Here is a 23,258-nt window from a genome sequence, read left to right on the forward strand (position 1 = left end):
TTTTCAACATGTCCCCAATGAAGTACATCGACGCCTGTTTGCAGCTACGGTGTCCATTTAATTATCATTTCATTTCTAGCAAAGCTGCATGGTCATCCACGGTAACTGTTCTTTCGGGAACAGATACTACCGTCATGTATATAAATCGATATTGCTCACATGTATGGGGTAGTTTTTTTCTTAATTCGCAGCATCCTATTTGTCGGTGAAATCGATGGAACATAGTTTAAACGAAAGATCGCTAATAAAAAACACATACCGCCATTCGACACCCGACGCAGATGCCAACAACTCCGCGCAAGTCCACCAGCAGTCAGGATGCACCGGCGCTCCCCGCAAAGTTACGAAGTGCGTGTCAGCTGCCAAGTGAGGCGTAGGTGTCAGTTCGGACCCCACAAGGATGAGGTGGCGGCATCTCTTTCATACTTGACACTGTTGCTAGCGCGATGACACTTAGCTGCAGTGTTGGTCCAGTGCTGAGAGAGATGTTCCAATACTTCCTAGCGATCCAAACGGGACAGCCTGTTTGTCACTGAATTTACCGGTCAAAGTGCTGCTGCTGCAGGTGTGGGAGCACCGTCCGCCATTGTTTTCTGCAGATGAGACTTTCAGCGGCAAAATTATTTGCTACAGATCGCTACATTGCACTGACAGTTAAACCCCGCAAAAGTTGTCTACAAATCATCAAATACATACAAGACTCACAAGTATATAGGGAGCCAGGAATATATTTACCAGTGTAACTACAATTAAATATTACAATTGCTGCTGCAGTCTGACACTGATAGATGTACAGGTAATGTCTCCTCTTGAGGCTGTGCTTCTGGTACAAATCTCAGTATCTATAGTGCACATAATTTTCAATGTAAAAATCTCTCTCGTTCCCCTGCAGTTATCGATGTGCTGAATCTATGTGTCCCTCACGATAGGACACACACTCATCTTCTCTGGTCATGCCTTAACATAAGCCACAGTAACATTACACTGTAATATATACACATTTTACACAAACAGTGAATTTATCTTTTATATCTGTACAGCACCCAAAAAGATAATGTTATGCCTATACTCACACCGGCTATATGTCTCGATTCTCCTCAGTCCTAGGAAATTATCTAACAAAGTGTTCGAATCAGCGCTTCTGGAACGTGCTGCATACTGCTAAGATTCTCTCAAACAAGTGCTACAAAGGACAGTCGTCCGGTAATATGTGTGATAATGAATGCTGCACCTGCGGACATAATGCTTGGAAAGACATGACCGACGTAGGTTGGTATACTGTAATCAACATCGCTATCTATAGAACAACCCAGTCCCCCCACTGCTGGACCAAACTTCGAACATGGAGCATGTGTTCGGGTGTAATGCATGATTAGTCCACATCCGAACCCTATCCCAGATGTGGCGTGTGGTGGATCCACCTCCGAACATCAGTCCGAATATATAGTGCGCTGCAGATCCACACTCGAATGCTAACTCAGATGTGGTATATTGTGAATATGCAGCCCAACACCGCTCCGTACATTGTGTGTGACAGATCCACCTTCAAACCCTATCCCGGGAGCAGCATATTGTGTATCTGCATCCCAACATCACTGTGGTATAACTAGCAGCAGATCCACACTCGAATGCTAACTCAGGTCTACTGCTGGTCATGGGAGCCATCTACAACACACGCATATACATAGACATACAGAAAACAGAGCAAATGCTCTCCAAATGTGGAATATGTCAGGTGGGGGCGACTGGATACAATCGAGTAGAGTTCTATATTATGCATACCAATCAGTGAATTTGGCCTAGGAGTTGGCAGCTGTACTCCATTTACAAGTAATTTTAGAACACAGAACAAGAGGTTATGTCATTATCGCAAGGATAGAACTGACATAAAATCGATAGAATTGCGAAAAATGATGGGAGAATACAATACTGTAAATTGAGCGAATACACACCGAAATGCGGTGAAATTAAGGAAGTACTTGTGTATTTATTGGTTGGCGCAGAATAATTTGTACATGGGAGCAAGTATGCGACAGCAAGAGGAATCCAAGACAAAGTCGACATGGAAGCAGAGGGAACCAGGGAAGCAGTCACTTTTTTCCATCGAGGCAGCATTATACTGTATGTCTGTTGAGGTACCAGTGATACACGTGAGTTGACTACAGTATCTGACGCTTTTCAGGAAGACAGAGAACAATCCGCCTCTAAATATACATGCATCTGCGTTAAAGGATAACAGAGAGTGGATGGGGTGATCGATTGAGATGGAGCTGTAACAAGGTACGATTTAATGGTAGACTGATGATGCATTCTAATGAAGGACAAGTTGCTGCAGGTCAATATTTCCGCTGTTCTGTCACAATGCATCAGTCATGTGACATAGGCTGCATTCGACTCATATACCACCATATGCCCTGTATGTGATTTAGAGCACTGTCTACTTGCGATCGTTAAGGGCAAACCTGCCAGTCATCAGAGGACTTCCATCTCAAGTGTGATGAAACATGACACATTCCTCTAAACGAACTATGATTTATGCAGTGTACTCCATCCCCCTATCGCATCTTGAGTGTAAAATCGAGACTTCAGCTTAATAACTAAGATGGTTCTAAGTTAGTGATAGGTGTTTGTGAGGCACTGCAATCCCCGTGTATACATTTGCCTGACAGATGTCCTGTTTACAGAGTTAGCGGCTGAATGACTTGTAATTTCACATTTCGGGTGCTGCTGCTATGCGTTTATCTGTTTCCTTGTAACAGGTATTCTCCATTACTACCGATCATTTTATGTAGGACTGATGTGGGCATAGTATAATTTCTGAACCGTGATCAGACGTAAACAGTGAACACTATACATCACCAGAAAGCTATATTGTGCTTGTATCACATAGAGACGAAGTCTTAAAGAAGTAGATTTTCGCTTTACGGTTCGATAACATAGTTTACGTAGAGAAACCGAGAAGAACGATGTATGTCATGCGCTTGAAATATATTTCTTACATTGGAATATTAACAGTGCTGGATTCCATACAACTGATAGGTCGGAAACTGAAGCGACCTGACATTGTAGCCCGTTTTAAGTGCGGGACATTTTAGACTAAGGAATGCGTGTGTTTATGTTCTCTCTTACCAATACCTTCCAGGTACTGATCCTAGACTCTGGAATAATACTTTAAAATTGATAGCTTGATTGATTTACGTAAAATTCTTCGAACTCCACCTGTCTGGAGCTCCATCACGTACAGATCATCCGGTTGTTCTTCTTAACTGTCTGCTATTACATCACGACACTTTCAAACATGTTACTACACATTGATAAGGAGTGCTAACCTCCTCGACATGGGCATATCTCGAGAAATCCTGTGTACTTGGATGGGCGTGGACTCGGCAAACTCCATTGATTCACAAAATGTAGAATGTAGCAGTCTACTTCAGGTCGGCTGCAGATTAAATCGGAAACGGCACTGAAGGGTGGATTGGCCAGTGACAGTGTGGGTGGGGGGTCTTTCAGTCTCTAATTTTATCCTAAGACTGCGAGAATGCTCTGTGACTCCCATCAGCTTAGAGACAGATCGTAAATTAAGCACTATGCTCGTGGTGTCAGAAATTTAAGACGTATGTGTTCGAGAATTAACGATGAATATACGTACTGCACTGTCATCTATCTACATTCGCGATGATACTCGCAAAGTGGAGAAGAGGTTGTTTAGCTATGATAATGAAATTGGGAAACCTGCTGTCGCATGATTGGTCAGTGTTGAAAATTCTGTAAAATTGCTAAAATTGTTCGCATTATCAACTGCGATGGTTATTATTTCAGTACATTTTCCATCCCATCTTCTGGCACACTGTTGGTTACCACATAATGATTGACTGACAACCCATGTTTGAGTTGGAGAAAGAGTTTTGTAGAGGGGTAACACCTTCTCACTGTAGCTAGCACTGAAACAGTGATCGCGTACATGACTGCAATATGAGGAATCAGTCGAAATGGAAAGCAGAGCCATCAGATATTTTGTAACTGTGACAGATGAGTTCAAATGTAGAGCTCGTCAATCAGTTTCCCTGTAGTTTGGAAACTCTCCACAACGCCGCAAAACTCTTCCAGTTAGCTTATGTTGTAACTGACTTTTATTTAAAATCACCCGAAGTGTGTGTGTGTGTGGTGTGTTATGGTAGCAGCAAACAACATTATTTTACACTGTGTGACATCTAGTTTTCTGCGACAGGCCATGGATCAGAACGTGTTAATGGCAGTTTAGAACCTGGCACAGACCTCAAAGTCGTGGTAGAAAAACAAAATGTATGGCAGAGTACAAAGCGAGTTACAACAGAAAAAAAACTATGTTTCAAACAACGAGACGGTCCCAGGGAGCGTCTCTTGCGACTTACAGTATAGACTGCAGGATACGATCATCCTCCTACAGTGAAGGCGATGAAACTTTAAACTGGTCTGTGCAGTTTATCAAGACCTGTAAATTTAACAGGATTATAATGTGTGCTCGATGCTGGCATGCATGCAGTATTTGTTTTTGATGTGAGAGAGGAGAGAGACACAGTAAAAATCTTATTGAGCTCTCTATCAGATGAAGTTAATCGTCAGCTATCGAAATCATGCACAAGTCTTTATTTAAACAATTGTAGACAGCACCACCATCCAGTGTGTTCGCCAAGAGGTCTGGACTCCAACTGACTTAGTACACACTACCACGAGCAGAGGGCGCTGTCGTCCGTAACGTCATCTGATGATGCGACTACCGTTATTCAAGATGGCGGCATACATTGTGTTCACCGCGAGGCCTAGTACATATTGACACCACCAGAGAGCGCTACCATGGACTTAGGATGAATTTTCGCGAATGCCACACCCACCTCGACTTGGAAGGAAATAGTTAGAGTCTCCACCACGATCCTCAACCGACCGCCACATCCCCTTACCAACCCATGTTGTCAGGCTAACGTACACTAATGTGTACTAAAGTGTACTAACGTGCACTAACAGCTACTAACGTGTACTAACGTGCACAGTGCATGACGCCATCCAAGATGGGGGGGGGGGGGGGGGGAGATGGTGGGAAAGCGACTCTGCCTATGATGGACATATATGTTTTTATTTTGCAAGCAATGTCTCCTCCAGCGGATCTAGACTCCAAATGACCTAGTACACATTACTGCCACCAGAGGGTGCTGTCATCCCTCTTGTGACCTAATCCCAGATGGTGGTCTGGAGGTAGAAAACGGCGTGAATATTGCTCAGCCTGCGCTAGCCTGCTGGGGAGGGTAAGGAACGAGTGTACTCTATCTCTGAACATTTTAATTAGGGATGGAGTATATTTATCAGACTGATACAAAGCACATGCTCTGAGATGCCTGGGTTCACACCACACAACCCACAGATCTGTAAACCAACCCTAAATAACACTCACCAGACACGCAAATTACTCCTAATTTACTGAAATAATTTCAGTACAGACATGCAGACTCCTCTTAAATAATGCAGCACAGCGATGTGTAGACACGCTCAGTACTTGTAAACTGTCCAAATAACCCCAAGCGCAACTTGCAGACATGCTCACAAAATAATGCAACAGACACGCAATCAACGCACGCAGACACCGTCCTCCACCCCCCGTGCAGTAGAGTGCAGTGGTGGTTAGCAGCAAACCATGCGAAGTGAGGTGGCCATCAGCTGTCAAACTACAAAACTACACACAGATGCCCTCAGGCATGATGCAGTGACATACTGTTCATACTTGACACGAGAGAAATTCCTATCCAAATACATGTTCACCTAGGCACCGATGCTGGCGGAACCAGCCAGGGACACGTGCACTGTCGCAGTTACGAGCCGCCACCGGAAAGTTGCATCTATTTTCAAGAATACAGCAACTGTTATACTGACATCACAGAACTCCAAGGCACAACCCCCATATGCGAGACACCTCCGGACAGCACTTGTCTTTACTGTTGATGACAGTGTAGCTACAAACCTTTGCAAACGCATCTAACAATGTTCTCAATCTTACACTCATGTCACGTGACTATGTACAAAAAACAAGAAGTGAGTCGACCTCGCGGAAATTGTATACCATCCCAGAAATAGTTAATGCTTGCTTTCTTTATGTCTCAGCTTGTATGCAAGATAGTTATTGCCCTAACAGTACCTGTTTACGAAAATAATCCATAATAACGTCGAATGCAGGCTTCCCAGCGCTCCTAAGTTGATAGCTTTCCTGCTCTCAACATACGCAGATGTTCTCACTGCTATGTAGAGGCTCCTATATCCCAGCACAAAGGATCTGAATGAATAGAGCATTATGCTCTTATGATTGGCTCTTATCCAATTTACCCGCCGAATTACTGTTGTCGTCGGTATCAAAGCACCATCCACCTTTTCTTTCTTTCTGCAGACAGGACTTTCAGCGGTAAAATTATTTTGCACAGATCGCTAAAATGCATTAACAGTTAAATGCATAAAGTTGTCTATAGATCATCAAATACATATGAGACTCACAAGGATATTGGAATCCAAGAACATATTCAACAGTGTAAGTACAATTAAATATTACAATTGCTGCAACAGTTTGACACCGATCGATGTACATGTTATGTCTCCTCTTGATGGCTGTGCTTCTGGAACAAATCTCAGTATCTATAGCGCATATAATTTTCCACATAAAAAGTCTCTCGTGGTTATCGATGTGCTGAATCTATACGTAGTCATGATAGGACACACCATCATCCTCTCTAGTCATGCCACAACATAAACCACAGTAACCTTACAATGCAATATATACACATTTTACACAACATGATCCACATTAACTTTACAATGCAATATATACACATTTTACACGAACAGTGCACTTGTCTTTTACATCTGTACAGCACCAGAAAAAATTATGCTATACCTACACTCACACCTGCTATATGTCACGATGCTCCTCAGTCCTAGGGAAGCACTGTCTGCCTTTTCTTTCTTTCTGCAGACGAGACTTTCACTGATCGCCATATTGCAGCGACAACTAAACCTCGCAAAGTGCCATACATATCGTCAAATACGGAAAGACTTACTCAATTAAACTGTTCTCCCAATGATGACAGGTGCTTGAATACAAGAGCACAACTATTTTCGCATATTTTACGATAATATTATATCATTTTCGCAGTACTTCTCGGTATCAAGCACACAGAAGTAGCCTTCCGATCGCTCACGAAACGTAAGTCCGAAGATATACACTGGAAATTATTTCTCTACAAACCCGAAACTTTAGCTAGGTGGAGCGTGCTCTAGACCACTGAGTAACTATAAACAAACAAATGAAAAATGATATTTCCACCCACGAATACCGATCTCACTGACGTAACAGATTCCAAATCATTCCTATAATTTAGAAGTCAAGTAAGGTGTTTCTCATGTCTAGAGAACTAGGAAACATCTCTTTCACGAACTAGATGCACACTCCACAATCGATCTTCTCTCAACTAAATAAAGGCGCGAAATGTGCAGAAGCAGTCAACCGAGCAATTTACATAGGAGGGAAGAACAGTCCAACACAAAAGCATCTCCATATTCATTCTCGAATTTTCACATGATCACGAAAGCTATCCAACATATACTAAGTATCAGTTCGCTATTCGGTGGTCTAGAGGATGGAAAAGTTAGCTCAGATACATTCCTACACTCCAACAGGCCTTTGTATTCGGACTGATGCTGCCATTAACGGGAAACGTGAATCAATCCCACCACAGCCCATGCATACACAGAATCACTCTAAAAAAACCGCTTCATATATGTTTTATCATTATACTTACAATTAAATGTTACGATCGCGGTCTCAATTGAACGGTATTCGACAATGAGCAAAGTATAGGAAATACACTCTGCTGAAGGGTATGGCTCTGGAAATGGAAATATATGTACCTTCCTTATGACTGGACAGAGTCATTTCCTTTACACAAATATATACTCTATAAACCTGATACGGAAGTGTGAACATACCATGTGTCCCCTACTACTAAGTATAATACTTTGTCAATAGCTGATTGCCTATGATGCGAAATAATACTGACCGATAACCAACGATGGGTATGCATGTCTCTTAGATTTCTTCCTGCGAGTGCTACCACTGTGTTTTAGAAATCTCTCTTGAGAGACGTAATCGGCCAGATGTTAAAAAAAAACCGATCGCAACAACTACTGCATGTTACTGTCACAAGCGATCTTGGTTCTACAACTGAACGCAAATATCCATCTTAAACGCTATATCCACTTTACAAATCGAGGTACAACATTACCTCTGAATGAGGTGGTTTTTTTCTGGACAAATACTGTGACAGTGATCGTAGGAATGTGTATTATCAGCCTGAGGGCATCTGTGCGTAGTTTGACAGCTGACAGCCGCCTCACTTCGCATGGTTTGCCGCTGACCTCCAGTGCACTCTACTGTACAGCGGGTGGTGGACGGTGTCTGTTGATTGCGTGTCTGTTGCATTATTTTCAAAGCAGGTCTGTAAGCTGCCCTGTGGGTTATTTGGACAGTTTATGAGTACTGAGCGTGTCTACAACATCACTGTGCTGCATTATTTAGGAGGTCTTCATGTCTGTACTGAAATTATTTCGGTAAATTAGGAGTAGTTTGTGTGTCTGGAGAGCGTTATTTATAGATCAATGGGCTGTGTGACGCTACCCCAGGCATCTCAAAGCGTGTGTTTTGTGTATCAGTGTTATAAATATACTCTATCCCTAAATAAAATGTTTGAAGATAAATAGAATACACTCCTTCCTTACCCTCCCCAGCAGGCCAGCGCAGGCTGAGTCATTTTCACGCCATTTTCCCCCTCCAAACCACCATCTGGGATTATTTCACAGGAGAGGTGACAGCACCCTCTGGTGGCAGTAATGTGTACTAGGTCAGTTGGAGTCTAGATCTCATGGTGGAGACATTGCTTGCAAAATGAAAACTTATGCCCATCACAGGCAGAGTCGTTTTCCCGCCACTTCCCCCCACCAACTTGGATGACATCATGTGCTGTGCACATTAGTACATGTTAGTGCACGTTAGTACACTTTAGTACATGTTAGTGTAACTTAGCCCAACAAAATGATTTGATAAGGGCACATGGCGGTCAGTTGAGGACCGTGATTGAGACTTCAACTATTTCCTTCCACTATTTCCTTCCAAGTTCAGGTGGGCATGGTATTCGCGAAAATTCATCCTAAGGCCATGGTAGTGCTCTCTGGTGGTGTCAATATGTACTAGGCCTTGCGATGTCGCCATCTTGAATAACAGTAGTCGCATCATCAGATGACGTGATGGATGACAGCACCCTCTGCTGGTGGTAGTGTGTACTAAGTCAGTTGGAGTCCGGACCTCCCGGCGAACACACTGGATGGTGGTGCTGTCTATAATTGTTTAAATAAAGACTGGTGCATGACTTCGATAGTTGACAATTAGCGAGCATGTTTGCAGAGTCTTTAGATGGATTATTATTTTGAAAATTTAGGAGTTGTTTGGCTCTCTGGATGTAAATGTATTGCATTATTTAAGAGTGGTTTGCATGTCTGTAGGCTGTGCATTGCGTTATTTTTGAGAGTTTACAATTAGCAGGCGCATGTGTAGAGCAATATATATGAGTTATTTGGGAGTAGTTTGCAGGTCTGTATGCTGTGAGGCATGTCAGAGCGTGTGTTCTGTATCACTGTGATAAATATACTCCATCCCTAAATAAATTGTTCGAAAGTAAATACACTCCTTCCTTTCTCCAGCAGCCCAGTGCTGGCTGATTCTATTTCCCACAAATCCCTAGGAAGAGGTGGCGGTCGCGTGACTGTGGTTAGTCCAAGTGACCTTTCTTTACAGCAATTTTTTGAGGATGGCAATGAAACTCCAAGTGACCTTTCTTTACTACCAAAATTCAAACCGAGTGTCAGTTCATAGGAAGAAGTGGCAATCGGGTAACAGGTTAGTGGAGGTAGGCCAAGTGAGGTATCTTCCCACGATTTTCCTGGTTAGTAGAGATAACTATGGTGTGATGCATTACCTGATGGAATTTGAACTTCCTGCCAGTTTTCTGGGGGAGGGGGGCGTGGCACTTTCCCGCCAAAAGCCGGCATCTTGGGTAATGGTACTTGCGTCATCAGTGACATCATGGCAGCCATATTGGATGACATCATCGCCGCCATGTTGGCTACATCTGGCAACAATGCAGAGTGTGCTGATAACGTCCTTGTCCCAATATGAGCATGTTCGGGAGATATATGTGAGTGGGTGCGGATTTGTAGTATTAGGAACACACCACAGTGCAATAGCAAAAATCCTCATCTTTCTCCCAGTTTCCGTTTCCATCGAATGGTCAAAACACAGTCCTGTCGCAGTAACACAGCTTAACCTGTATCTACAAGGGTTGCAGAAAGTGGTAGATATAGTTTTTTCTCACTACTACTCATTTCCGATTAAAATTGGAATGATCACATGCATAAAGCTGCATAAAGGGCAGCAGTTGCAAGATGCATAGGGACTACCTAAAACGAGTCTGGAGTTTTACTGCAGTAGATAGGTTCGAGAAAGGTGAGTGCCAGAAATACGATTCATTAGTGGCTGCAATCGTGAAAGGACTTCTCTATAGGATCCAATGCAGGTATTTGCTTGAATGGAAAGACTTGATTCCAAATCCCAGACAACATTCCTGCCGAAAGCGTAGCACTAGAGATCTGAAACGCTAGAGTACATTTCTTACGACCTCAATCAGTACATCATCTACTACTGTTTGTGATCCTTCTCAATCTACCCTCGTCTATACTCCAGTCGATATATCACCGAACCTCTGACATGGTACCGAGGCAGAATGCATTACAAATACTGGAGAAATATCTAGCGGCGGCGGCGTGAGGGATTTGCAAATACCGGTTGTATACCATCCTCCTTAGCCGAATCACTTTCAAAATTCGGTAATTTTATTACAAGGTTGCACTGTCGGCGACCTGTAACTGCGCTGTCGGTCTGACACTATACACTCCGGCGATCAATGTCTGTTTTCAGTGTCACGGTATTTGTCTGGAAAAAAACCACTTCATTCAGAGGTAATACCACACCTTGATTTACAAAGCCAGTATAGCTTTTAACATGGATACTTGTAATCACCTGTAGAACCAAGACCGCTTGTGATGGTAATTTGGTTGAGTTTTTTAACATCTCGCTGTTTTTATGACAATTATGCCTCTCTTTCTAAGACACAGTGTGAAACTTCTTTATGATATTTTTACTTAAACTGCTGAATGCAAGTGAACTTTCTTAAACTCCTGAATGAAACTGAATGTACTGTCTCTTTGCTAGATTATCATTTCAACACTGACCCACAATATCCTAGCGCAACACAATCTTACTGCTCAAAAATGATAACCTGACTTCAAATAATTAATACAAAAGAATGGCCCTTACAACCACACTCAAACTTCTCCTATTCATTAATTACAATATTCAACGGTAACGCGATCTGACTGCTTTCAGATTAACTCAAAAGAATGGCCCTGAATAAGCAGAAATCCTGACAATAACTTATACATTTCATAAGTCACTTACCTCACAAAAATCTTCATTACACGAACTACAGCATTGACGCAAGCACCAATACTGCCAGCTAAATAGAAGATTCTAACTACTGAAGGCTCTAACTACCGATAGGGGTGTGGTCAGAAAAAAAAGACTTTGTTGCAAAGAAACTATGTTTACCTTAATAATGAGACAACCGGTTCAAACAAATATATAATCATCCGTGACATCCAGTTCCAAAAATTATATAATCATGAAAAATGTTCAATCTCCAAGTCAGACACGTCCAGATCGTCTGCTCGCGCTATTATTGCAAATATCCAGCACTGCTAATTATTAATCTCTAATCTCCATCACTGCTGACTACTCACTCCCAACTTCCATCACTGCAGGCTGTTTACCTCCAACAACAAGTCTGACCAGCCACAGAGAGTCTCTTACAGACTGCGCACAGCACAGTCAGAGATTTAATACAGAGCACTACATAGCGCTACCAATATATAACAGCCTACTTACAAGTGGTATAGCTCGCAAGAAAACTTATGAGACGTGTCCACCCATCGTTGATTCTCGGTCAGCATTATTTCTTATCGCCGACAATCATTTATTGGTGAAGTATTATACTTAGTAGTAGGGGGGGGGGTGTGGTAGGGTCTCCTTGAGCATCAGGCTTATAAACTATGTGTTTGTGTTCCGACATGTGCAAAGGAAATTACTATGTCCAGTCGTAAGGAAGGTATTGATTTGTTGTGGAATACTGTGATAGCAAAGGGAACAGTACATCAAGTCCTAAGAATGGTACAGATATTTCTATTTCTGGAGCCACGAGTGTCAGCAGACTGTATTTCCAGTACCTCACTCACTGTCGAATATCGTTCAGCTGAGACCGCGATTGTAACATTTAATTGTAAATATAGTGATCAAATATATGTATGATCGATTTCCTAGGATAATTCTGTCTAGGGATGCTTGCGTGCAGCGCCGCTGTCCTGTGGCGGTAATGATTCACGTTTCTCGTTAACGGCAGGAACTGTCCGAATGTGGAGGTCTGTTGGGAGTTTAGGAATGTAGCTGAATTAACCGTATTGTCCTCTAGAAGGCCGAATAGCGAAGTAATACTTACCATGTGTTGGGTAGCTTTCCTGATCGGGTGGAAATCTGAGAAGATTCGACATGGATATGTGTTTGCGCTGGGCCATTATTCCCTCCCATGTAAATTGTTCGATCAACTGCTTATCCACATTTCACATCTTTATTTAGTTGAGAGAACATTGATTGTGCTGTGTGCATCTAGCAGGTGAAAGACAGGTGGAAGACAGTTTGCTGGTTCTCTAGACATGAGAAACACCTTGGTTGACTTTGTAAATTATAGGGATGATTTGGAATCTATTGCATCATCGATATCAGTATTCACGAGTGAAAATATCAGTTTCCTCTATTTTTTTCGAGTTCTCACGTAAAGGTCTTCGCAGACAGGATAAGTTTCTAGTTACTCAGTGGTTTACAGCACGTTTCACGCAGCTAAAGTTTCGGGTTTGTAGAGAAATAACTTCCAGTCTATATTTTCAGAGTTATGTTGCACGAGCGATCAGTAGGATACTGCTATGTGCTTGATATCGAGATGTATACCGTAAATGGTATAATATTATGGCAAACCATGTGAAAGTACATGTGTTCTTGTAATCCCAGAGGTTGGAGATGTGTGTAAAACAGCAAGCAGGTCAGGTCCAGAAACAGTAACGCGTTTGTGCCGAGGGGAAACGAGCCCATCTTTGCACAACAGTTCTGAGAGTGACTTCAGTCCACTGAGGGTGCTCTGGTCATGCGTTGGGAGTGGATGACTACCCGACCTCGCGAGAAATATCTAGTGCCACGAGTATATCTATGGTGCATGTGCTTATGCTGTCTGTCTTCGTGGTATATGTAGGAATGATGTAAAAGGGGTGATTCTGTAGGGCGCAGGATAGGAATTGTATGTTTACCGCATCGACAGGGTACACAGTGATATATTGCTGGGTTAGAGAACGTTATCACACTCTAATATTCAAGCTCCTGTCCTCAGTGAGAGAGCAGTGTAATTGAGTAAGAGTCTTTCCGTATTTGACGATATGTAGGGGCACTTTGCAGGGATTAATTGTCGGTGCAATATGGTGATCTGTGTAAAATAGTTTGCCGCTGAAAGTCTAGTCTGCAGAAAGAAAGAAAAGGCGGGCGGTGCTTCCACACCTGCGGCATCAGTAATTCGGCGGGTAAATTCGACAAGAACCAATCATAATGCTCCATTCATTAACAAGACAGCTGGGATACAGCAGTCTCTACATAGCGGTGAGAACATTTGAGCATGAAAGCAGGGAGGGTTAGGAACGCGAGGAAGAATGCATTCGACGTTATTCTGCGCTATTTTCGTAAACAGGTTGTGTTAGGGCAAGAATTTCCATGTAGACAAACTGAGAGATCACGAAAGCTCCTACAAAAGCGAGCATTAACTATTTCTGGGAAGCTATACAATTTCTGAAAGGGCGCTGTACAGATATAAAAGATAACTGCTCAGTTTATGTAAAATGTATGTCTATTGCAGAGTAATGTTACTGTGGCCTATGTTGTGGCATGACCAGAGAAAATGAGAGTGTGTCCTATCGTGAGGGACATATAGATGCAGCACATCGATAACTGCGAGGGTATGAGAGAAATTTTTACGTGGGAAATTACTTGCACTATAGATACTGAGATTCGTTCCAGAACCACAGCTGTGAAGAGGAGACATTACCTGTACATCGATTGGAGTCAGACTGCACCAGCAATCGTAATATTTAATTGTAGTTACGCTGATAAATATGTGTCTGGTTTCCGATATACTTGTGAGTCTTGTATGTATTTGATAATCTGTAGACAATTTTTGCATGATTTAACTGTCAGTGGAATGTAGCGATCTGTACAAAACAATTTTGCCACTGAAAATATCATCTGCAGAAAACAATGGCACGCGGTGCTCCCACACCAGCAGCAGCAGTTTGACGGGTAAATTCAGTGATGAATGGGCTGTCCTGTTAGGATTGCTAGGAACAATGCACCCTGTGCTATTCTGGGAAGAATTGGAACATCTCTCTGAGTGCTGGACCCGCACTGCAGCTATGCGTCATCGCATCAGCAATGGTACCTAGGTGAACACGTATTTTGACAGGAATTTCTCAGATGTCAAGTATGAAAGAGATGCCACCGCTTCGTCCTTGTGGGGCCCAAACTGACACCTACGTGTTGCTTGGCAGCTGATGACCACGTCGTCACTTCTCGGGGACTGCTGGTGCATCCTGACTCCTGGGGACATGTGTGGAGTCGGCAGCATCGGCGTCTGGCGTCGAGTGGCAGGATGTGTTTTTATTAGCGATCTTTTATTTAAACTATATTCCATGGATTTCACCGACCAATAGGATGGTGCAAATTAAGGAAAAAAACTGCCCCAAACATGTGAACAATATCGATTTAATTAATTTGCATAGATTTTTTATATCAGTGTGTTGCTAGGGGTACAATAGTTAAGGGGGGAGTGTGCATGAGTGGGTGACATGGAGCAGAACAGCAGGTTAAGTGCAGAACAATAGGTTAATTTGCATAATTTTTATATAAAGCGCAGTACAATGATTTAAGGGGATGGGTGACAAAGAAGAATGCGCCAGACATGGCGTTCAAAAGCATGTGAAATTCGAAAAGTGTAACAGAAAATGGTGGGAGGACATTACTAATTACTTAATTTGGTATCAAAGGAGGAACAATAGTTTAAGGAGATAGATGTGACATGGAAAACCACTTAACAGAACAATATGTTAAGTGCCAACAAAGGGCTGAATATTAGGTTAAGACACCCACAGCACAGTGCCAAACATTAGGTTATGCAACATGTTTGCCCCATGTAATTACTTCTTACAAGACCTACATGTTTCCAAACAGCAAGAGAAATCCAACCCCCACAAACTGAATTTTTTATAAATAAACAATATACCCTTGAATTTCCTGTTATGAGATCCTTCCTCTCCACTGCGCGACTGCTACAGTCGCAGGTTCGAATCCTGCCTCGGGCATGGATGTGTGTGATGTCCTTAGGTTAGTTAGGTTTAAGTAGTTCTAAGTTCTGGGGGAATGATGACCACAGATGTTAAGTCCCATAGTGCTCAGAGCCATTTGAGCCTTCCTCTCCACAAATTTCCATATATTCCATACACTGGCACACATGGCACACTGCCTGAACACGAAAGCCGAGTTAACGGTGTTTAAAAGGACTAAGACTGTTTTTCACTTACGTTAGGTCCAGATATCGGGAGCTGTCTGTCAGTTACAAAGTACCGTTCAGTGTGCTCCCTCTATCTCACTTTGTGAAAGATTTTGGGTACGTGCATATCGGACTCTCCAATAGCATAAGATCCACACCAAGCAAACATGAAGACACTGGGGCAGACGTCGTGGGCCAAGCTGGCATCGGCTGCATCAAGCACTGATGAAGGTGGCCACAGGCCGAAAGTAAATATTACACAAACATCAATGGGAAACAGGAATGACACACCAACACAGGAAGAAGGAACGACCAAACGAACAAGTTCAACAGGGGATGTAACATCCAGATGGACAAATGTGAAATCAAAAACGATAGCTGCTGTAGACTAAACTTCTGACGGATTTTCAATTACAACTAAAGTAGAAAAGGGTGTCTACCACACAAGGAACAAAATATAGGGGTCAGTACTCGGTCAAATCTGACTCTGCAGACAAAATGATCAACTAAGAACTGAAAACGAAAGATTGAGTAGGGAATTGGAGGCTGCAAATACCCCTGACGGCAATAGATAGAAGTCAATGTTTGGAAATTGATATCACAGGCCTGAAGGAAGAAAATCAAAACTTACACACTGAAAGGGGGCAACACCATTGACTTCAGCTGCAGTTAAACGGCAGGTATTCCAGTTACCAAGCTGAAAAACAGAGTTCAAGATCAAATCCAACTAGCAAAAAATAAACGGGCAACTGTCCTCTTTTTTAAATCAGAGAACAACCAGAATGCTAAAGCCATAAGGGAAAACTTGACTAAAGCAATAACCCTGGATTTGACAAAATAAAAGTGAAAGCAATAAGTAATGCAGAAAACATGGTGATTTGTGAAATTGAAATACAAGCAGACAAGAGGAACATTACTGAGGAAACATCAAACTTAAAGGACATTCATTGCGAAGAATCCAGAAAACTCAAACCACTACTGGCAGTACACAGTGCTCCAACAACACTTACAGATCGAGACTTTCTAGAAGAACTGTCTGAAATAAATCTCACCGACCACATTACCAAATAGGAATTTCAAGAAGAAGTCGAAATACGATTCAAAACAGGTCCAAAAGAGAAAATAACTTTAAAAGGACGGTAAAAAATACACTCCTGGAAATGGAAAAAAGAACACATTGACACCGGTGTGTCAGACCCACCATACTTGCTCCGGACACTGCGAGAGGGCTGTACAAGCAATGATCACACGCACGGCACAGCGGACACACCAGGAACCGCGGTGTTGGCCGTCAAATGGCGCTAGCTGCGCAGCATTTGTGCACCGCCGCCGTCAGTGTCAGCCAGTTTACCGTGGCATACGGAGCTCCATCGCAGTCTTTAACACTGGTAGCATGCCGCGACAGCGTGGGCGTGAACCGTTTGTGCAGTTGACGGACTTTGAGCGAGGGCGTATAGTGGGCATGCGGGAGGCCGGGTGGACGTACCGCCGAATTGCTCAACACGTGGGGTGTGAGGTCTCCACAGTACATCGATGTTGTCGCCAGTGGTCGGCGGAAGGTGCACGTGCCCGTCGACCTGGGACCGGACCACAGCGACGCACGGATGCACGCCAAGACCGTAGGATCCTACGCAGTGCCGTAGGGGACCGCACCGCCACTTCCCAGCAAATTAGGGACACTGTTGCTCCTGGGGTATCGGCGAGGACCATTCGCAACCGTCTCCATGAAGCTGGGTTACGGTCCCGCACACCGTTAGGCCGTCTTCCGCTCACGCCTCAACATCGTGCAGCCCGCCTCCAGTGGTGTCGCGACAGGCGTGAATGGAGGGACGAATGGAGACGTGTCGTCTTCAGCGATGAGAGTCGCTTCTGCCTTGGTGCCAATGATGGTCGTATGCGTGTTTGGCGCCGTGCAGGTGAGCGCCACAATCAGGACTGCATACGACCGAGGCACACAGGGCCAACACCCGGCATCATGGTGTGGGGAGCGATCTCCTACACTGGCCGTACACCACTGGTGATCGTCGAGGGGACACTGAATAGTGCACGGTACATCCAAACCGTCATCGAACCCATCGTTCTACCATTCGTAGACCGGCAAGGGAACTTGCTGTTCCAACAGGACAATGCACGTCCGCATGTATCCCGTGCCACCCAACGTGCTCTAGAAGGTGTAAGTCAACTACCCTGGCCAGCAAGATCTCCGGATCTTTCCCCCATTGAGCATGTTTGGGACTGGATGAAGCGTCGTCTCACGCGGTCTGCACGTCCAGCACGAACGCTGGTCCAACTGAGGCGCCAGGTGGAAATGGCATGGCAAGCCGTTCCACAGGACTACATCCAGCATCTCTACGATCGTCTCCATGGGACAATTGCAGCCTGCATTGCTGCGAAAGGTAGATATACACTGTACTAGTGCCGACATTGTGCATGCTCTGTTGCCTGTGTCTATGTGCCTGTGGTTCTGTCAGTGTGATCATGTGATGTATCTGACCCCAGGAATGTGTCAATAAAGTTTCCCCTTCCTGGGACAATGAATTCACGGTGTTCTTATTTCAATTTCCAGGAGTGTATTTTACAGAAGACACCATGGGTCAGACTACTGTTATTACTAAGGGATAGGCTGTACATGCAGTTCGAATACAACGTATTTACGCATTAGGAGCTATGTGCCAGCGCAAAAGTGCCTCAACTACTGGGATTTTGACCATTCGTCGAAAAGATGCGACAGGGAAGCTCTCTGCAAGAAACGTGCGAAACCTGGTTACAAAAGAATCGAATGTCGTGAAGAAACAATTATTGCCTCCACTCCTTGCAAGAACATGAAAAGAACATGTAACAAAGCTACATACAAAGAACTCTGCAAAAGACAAGTAGAAAGAACGGAGTATAGCCCTTATTACACTAGGTCGCCAGGCGGCGCAGCCATTCACGACATTGAGAATAGATTGTTATGGAGCTTCTTAAGCCTAGTTTACACGACGACATTAGGTTGCAGGCAACTGTGCTACTGGCCACTGCGCATGCGCGCCACGGTTTGCGCGACTCGTTGGTCAAATTTAACACTTTCGGCGTGTTCCAATTTTGGCGACACTACTTGCATGAGTTTTGAGGTTATGTGTGTTCATAGAGTGCAGACAAATTGAAATGTGAAGTGGGGAATGGAGAATAATGTTCACGTTTTGGATATCTATGCTTTGCATAGGTGCTTGTGGGATTTCAATGATTCTTCTTCTTCATGTGCCGTCTCCTCTAAGAAGGTTGGCTGTCATCATGGCAATTTCTGATCTTGATTTGGCTGATCTAAGGAGTTCTGACGTTGAACAGTTGTACCAATTTTTTAAATTGTCAATCCAGGATGTCCGTCTTCTACCCCTCGTTCTCTTCCCACAAATTTTCCCTTCTAGTATTATTTGCAATATTTTGTAATTTACTCCCCTAATAACATGGCCTAAATATTGTAGCTTCCTTACTTTAATAATTTTAATTAATTCTTTTTCCTTTCCCATTCTTCTTAGGACATCTTGATTAGTAATCCTCGACACCCAACTAATTCTAAGTATTCTTCTATATGCCCACATTTCAAAAGCTTATAACTGTTCATGTCCTTCTTTTTCAATGTCCACGCTTCCATTCCGTATAATAATTTTGAGAATACATAGCATCTTAGCAACCTCATTTTTGTGTTTAAACAAATGTCTCTCGAACAGAATGCATTTTTCATCTTATTAAAGATACTTCTGGCCTGTCCTATTCTCGATTTAATTTCTTCTGAGCTTTCAATCTCCTCATTTACAATTGTTCCGAAATATTTAAATTTACGTACTTGATCGACTCTTTCCCTATTGATTGTAAGATTTTCTTGTTGGTGTGTTTTAGATATCACCATGAACTTAGTCTTGCTTACGTTAAGAGTCAAGCCAAATTCTTCACTTTTTTCTGCGACTTTGTCAAGAAGTAATTGTAGATCTTTGAGGTTTCCAGCTAGTAGTGCAGTGTCATCAGCAAACCTAACATTGTTAATGTTTAGCCCATTCACTTTAATGCCAGCTATTTCATCTGATAGAGCTGCCTGGATTATGTCTTCTGAATACATATTAAACAATAAGGGTGAGAGAACGCAACCTTGTCTCACACCCCTCTTTATTTCTATATCATTCGATAACTCATTTTCTACCTTCACGGTTGCGGTTTGATTGTAGTAGAGGTTATATATAATGCGGATGTCTTTCTTATCAAGTGTTTTCTTTTCTAACAATTCTATGAGATGATCATGACGAACTTTGTCAAATGCTTTATTATAATCCAGGAAGCACACATATAGTGGCTGGTTAACCTCCATACATCGTTGCGCTAATATGTTAAAAGCAAACAATGCTTCTCTTGTACCGAGGGAACTTCTAAAACCGAATTGTGTTTCACTTATACCTTCTTCTACTTTTTTGTATATTCGTTGGTGTATAACTTTTAGAAATATCTTTAAGGTGTGACTCATTAAGCTTATTGTACGGTGATCATTACAAGTTTTGGCATTAGCCTTTTTGGGTAATGTAACAAAGGTAGATGTCAACCAATCCCTAGGAATAATTCCCGAATTATAAATATCATTAAACAATTGTACAAATATATCTATATGGTCTATTCCTATGAGTTTCAGGATGTCATTTGGTATCTTATCCGGTCCAGGGGCTTTTCCTGTCTTTGATTTGTTGATAACATGTAATATTTCTTCTTTCGATATGCTTGGTCCTCGTTCTCCGATCATGTTATCATAAAATTTTTGATCTTTTCTTGTATCTTCAAATAGTTCTTTGACATATTCTGTCCACCTGTCCAGTTTACCTTTAACATCAGGAATTATTTTGTCATTTTTATCTAACAATAAACTTGTACTTTTCTTTTTATTAAGTCCAGCTAAATCTTTAACTTTTTTGTGTAAGTTGAAACTATCATGTCTTGTTTCATAACTCTCAATTTCAGAGCATTGTTCTTTGTACCATTCTTCTTTTGCTCGCCGTGTTTCTTTTCGTATTTCTGCATGTAATCTTTTATACTCACTTTCATCTCTATTTTTAAGTATTCTTCTTTGTTCCATCAATTGTAATATCTTCTCTGTCATCCACTTCTTTTTCATGTTGTCGTGTTTGGTCGCCATTGTGTTTTTACATGCATTATTTAATGTGTCTTTTATAAGTTCCCATTTGCCATCAATGTCTTCTGTTTGATTATTCTTTATCCTAACTAATTCCTTATTAATCTCTTCAGAAGTCTTTTGTTTAGTCAAGGGGTCTCTTAGAATAGTTGTATTTATATAGTCCTTCTTTTGTTTCTTTTGCATGGCTTTCAGTTTCACATGGAACTTTGCTACTAAAAGGTTATGATCAGAAAATATATCAGCTCCTGGATATGTTTTCACACCATGAATAGAATTTTTGTACCTCTTGTTTATAAGTATGAAATCAATTTGATTTCTGCAAACTTCTTCATTACAGTCTCTTGGTGATTTCCAAGTATAAAGTCTTCGTTTAGGGAGTTTAAAAAATGTGTTTGTAATAGACAGATTGTTTTCCTGGCAAAATTGTGACAGCAAATCTCCTCTTTCATTTCTTGTTCCTAAACCGAAAGGTCCAATAAGATCACCTTCACTTCCTTCACCTATTTTGGCATTAAAATCTCCCATGATGATAATAATGTCTCTGCTTTTTGAGGTTCCTATTGCTTGTGTTAATTCTTCATAAAATTTTCCTATTTCTTCTTGGTCTTTGTCGGCTGTTGGAGCATAGATTTGGATTAAATTAATATTTGTTTGTTTCGTTTGTAAATGTAGACTGATTACTCTATCTGAGATTGGTAAAATGCTTTTGACAGATTTACTAGCATACTCATCTAAAATTATTCCTACCCCATTCCTGTGCTGGCTATCAGAATTTCCCGAGTAATATACTTTCATGTTGTCAATGGTCATTTCTCCTGAGTCAGGCCATCTTGTTTCACTTACACCCAAAATGTTAATTTTTAGGCGTTTCATTTCTTGTATAACATTATTTACTTTGCCTGGTTGGTATAATGATCTTACATTCCAAGTTGCTATTGTTGCATTATTTTTGTATTTACTTGTGGCATTGTTCAAGGCTCTCCCCCCCGGAGATCCGAGTGGGGGAGTTGAAACTCCGGATAATTTGACATTGAACCCTGCCATGATGGTGATTATAAAAAGAAGCAACATATTGCTGCTGCTAAGAGCGCCATGTGCGATCGTAACATAGATGGTTTGACATTATCTGAGCTGCAGGGCAAAATTTATTGAGTTAGAAGCAGATATATAACTGAATTAAGAAAATACAAGCAAGTGTAATTCTAGCTGTGGCAATGCTCTCGTCTACAAGACTAAAATCCCATAGTTGGAGTTGGCCAACTCTTTGTTAAGGAATATTGTTGACAGGAGGGAAGGCTATAAAAATTCAAGAAGCTGTATTCTTTATTCAATATTCATCTATTTAAAACGTCGCTGCAGTGCTCCCCATCCACATATGTTTGAATTTTAAAATATTGCCACTGTACACATCTATCTTCAAGAGAGTAGCTTGCAAACCATTCTCTTCTTAATGCGGCCTGTTTCGAATAATTATTGTTGCTAATGTTAATAATTATTATTGTTAATGTTAATAATTATTTGTGTTAACGAAAAAGCGTCATCACCAACTAAAACCGTATCTTATAGCATGCCGATTGTTCTCTATTGTAATGCACGCAATATGCTATGTAATTTCAGTTCTGGCGACAGTGCTTCATGCATTACAGTACCTTTATTCCTTATCGAATAACTATGTCTATTTAGAAGAAACGTGAACAGTTCTGGTGACATTCTAAGATAATTAAAAGAATTTCTTAGATCTTCCGTTATAAATTATTTCAGCAAGGATGCTGAGCAACCGAGCTGACGTCTTTTCTTCATCCAGTTACGAATCGAAACACGTTTCTTATTATTATTTTTTTTTCTTATGTAGCGATTCCACGCAAGAAGCTTTAACTCCCATCATAAATCGAGTGACGTGCAGCTGCCAAAAGTTTCATTTCAGACACGACTCAGGGACCCCCAAAACGACGAAACTGAAGTGTATACTGGTTTCCACAGCCATATATGAAACCACTTGCGTGCAACTCACTCCATGCAACGAGTGGCGCAACCCAATGTCGTCTTGTAAACTAGGCTTTAGACTAGGGCAGCCAGTGGCGCCGTCAGAAGGTGGCTGCCTTACCCCGCCACCACGTCGGCCGCCACTGGTGGCGGAGAGTCTGGGCGGGGCATTGTGTCAAACATAGCCTCTTCCACTGGGTCACCAGGCGGCGCAGTCATTCCCGCGACCACCATTCGGTTTGACCACCATGTCGTCGCTGCTGTGCGTTAGTGACCACTGAACATTTTGGACAACAACTATACAT

This window comes from Schistocerca serialis, chromosome 1, assembly GCF_023864345.2.
Source record: "Schistocerca serialis cubense isolate TAMUIC-IGC-003099 chromosome 1, iqSchSeri2.2, whole genome shotgun sequence".
NCBI lineage: Eukaryota > Metazoa > Arthropoda > Insecta > Orthoptera > Acrididae > Schistocerca > Schistocerca serialis.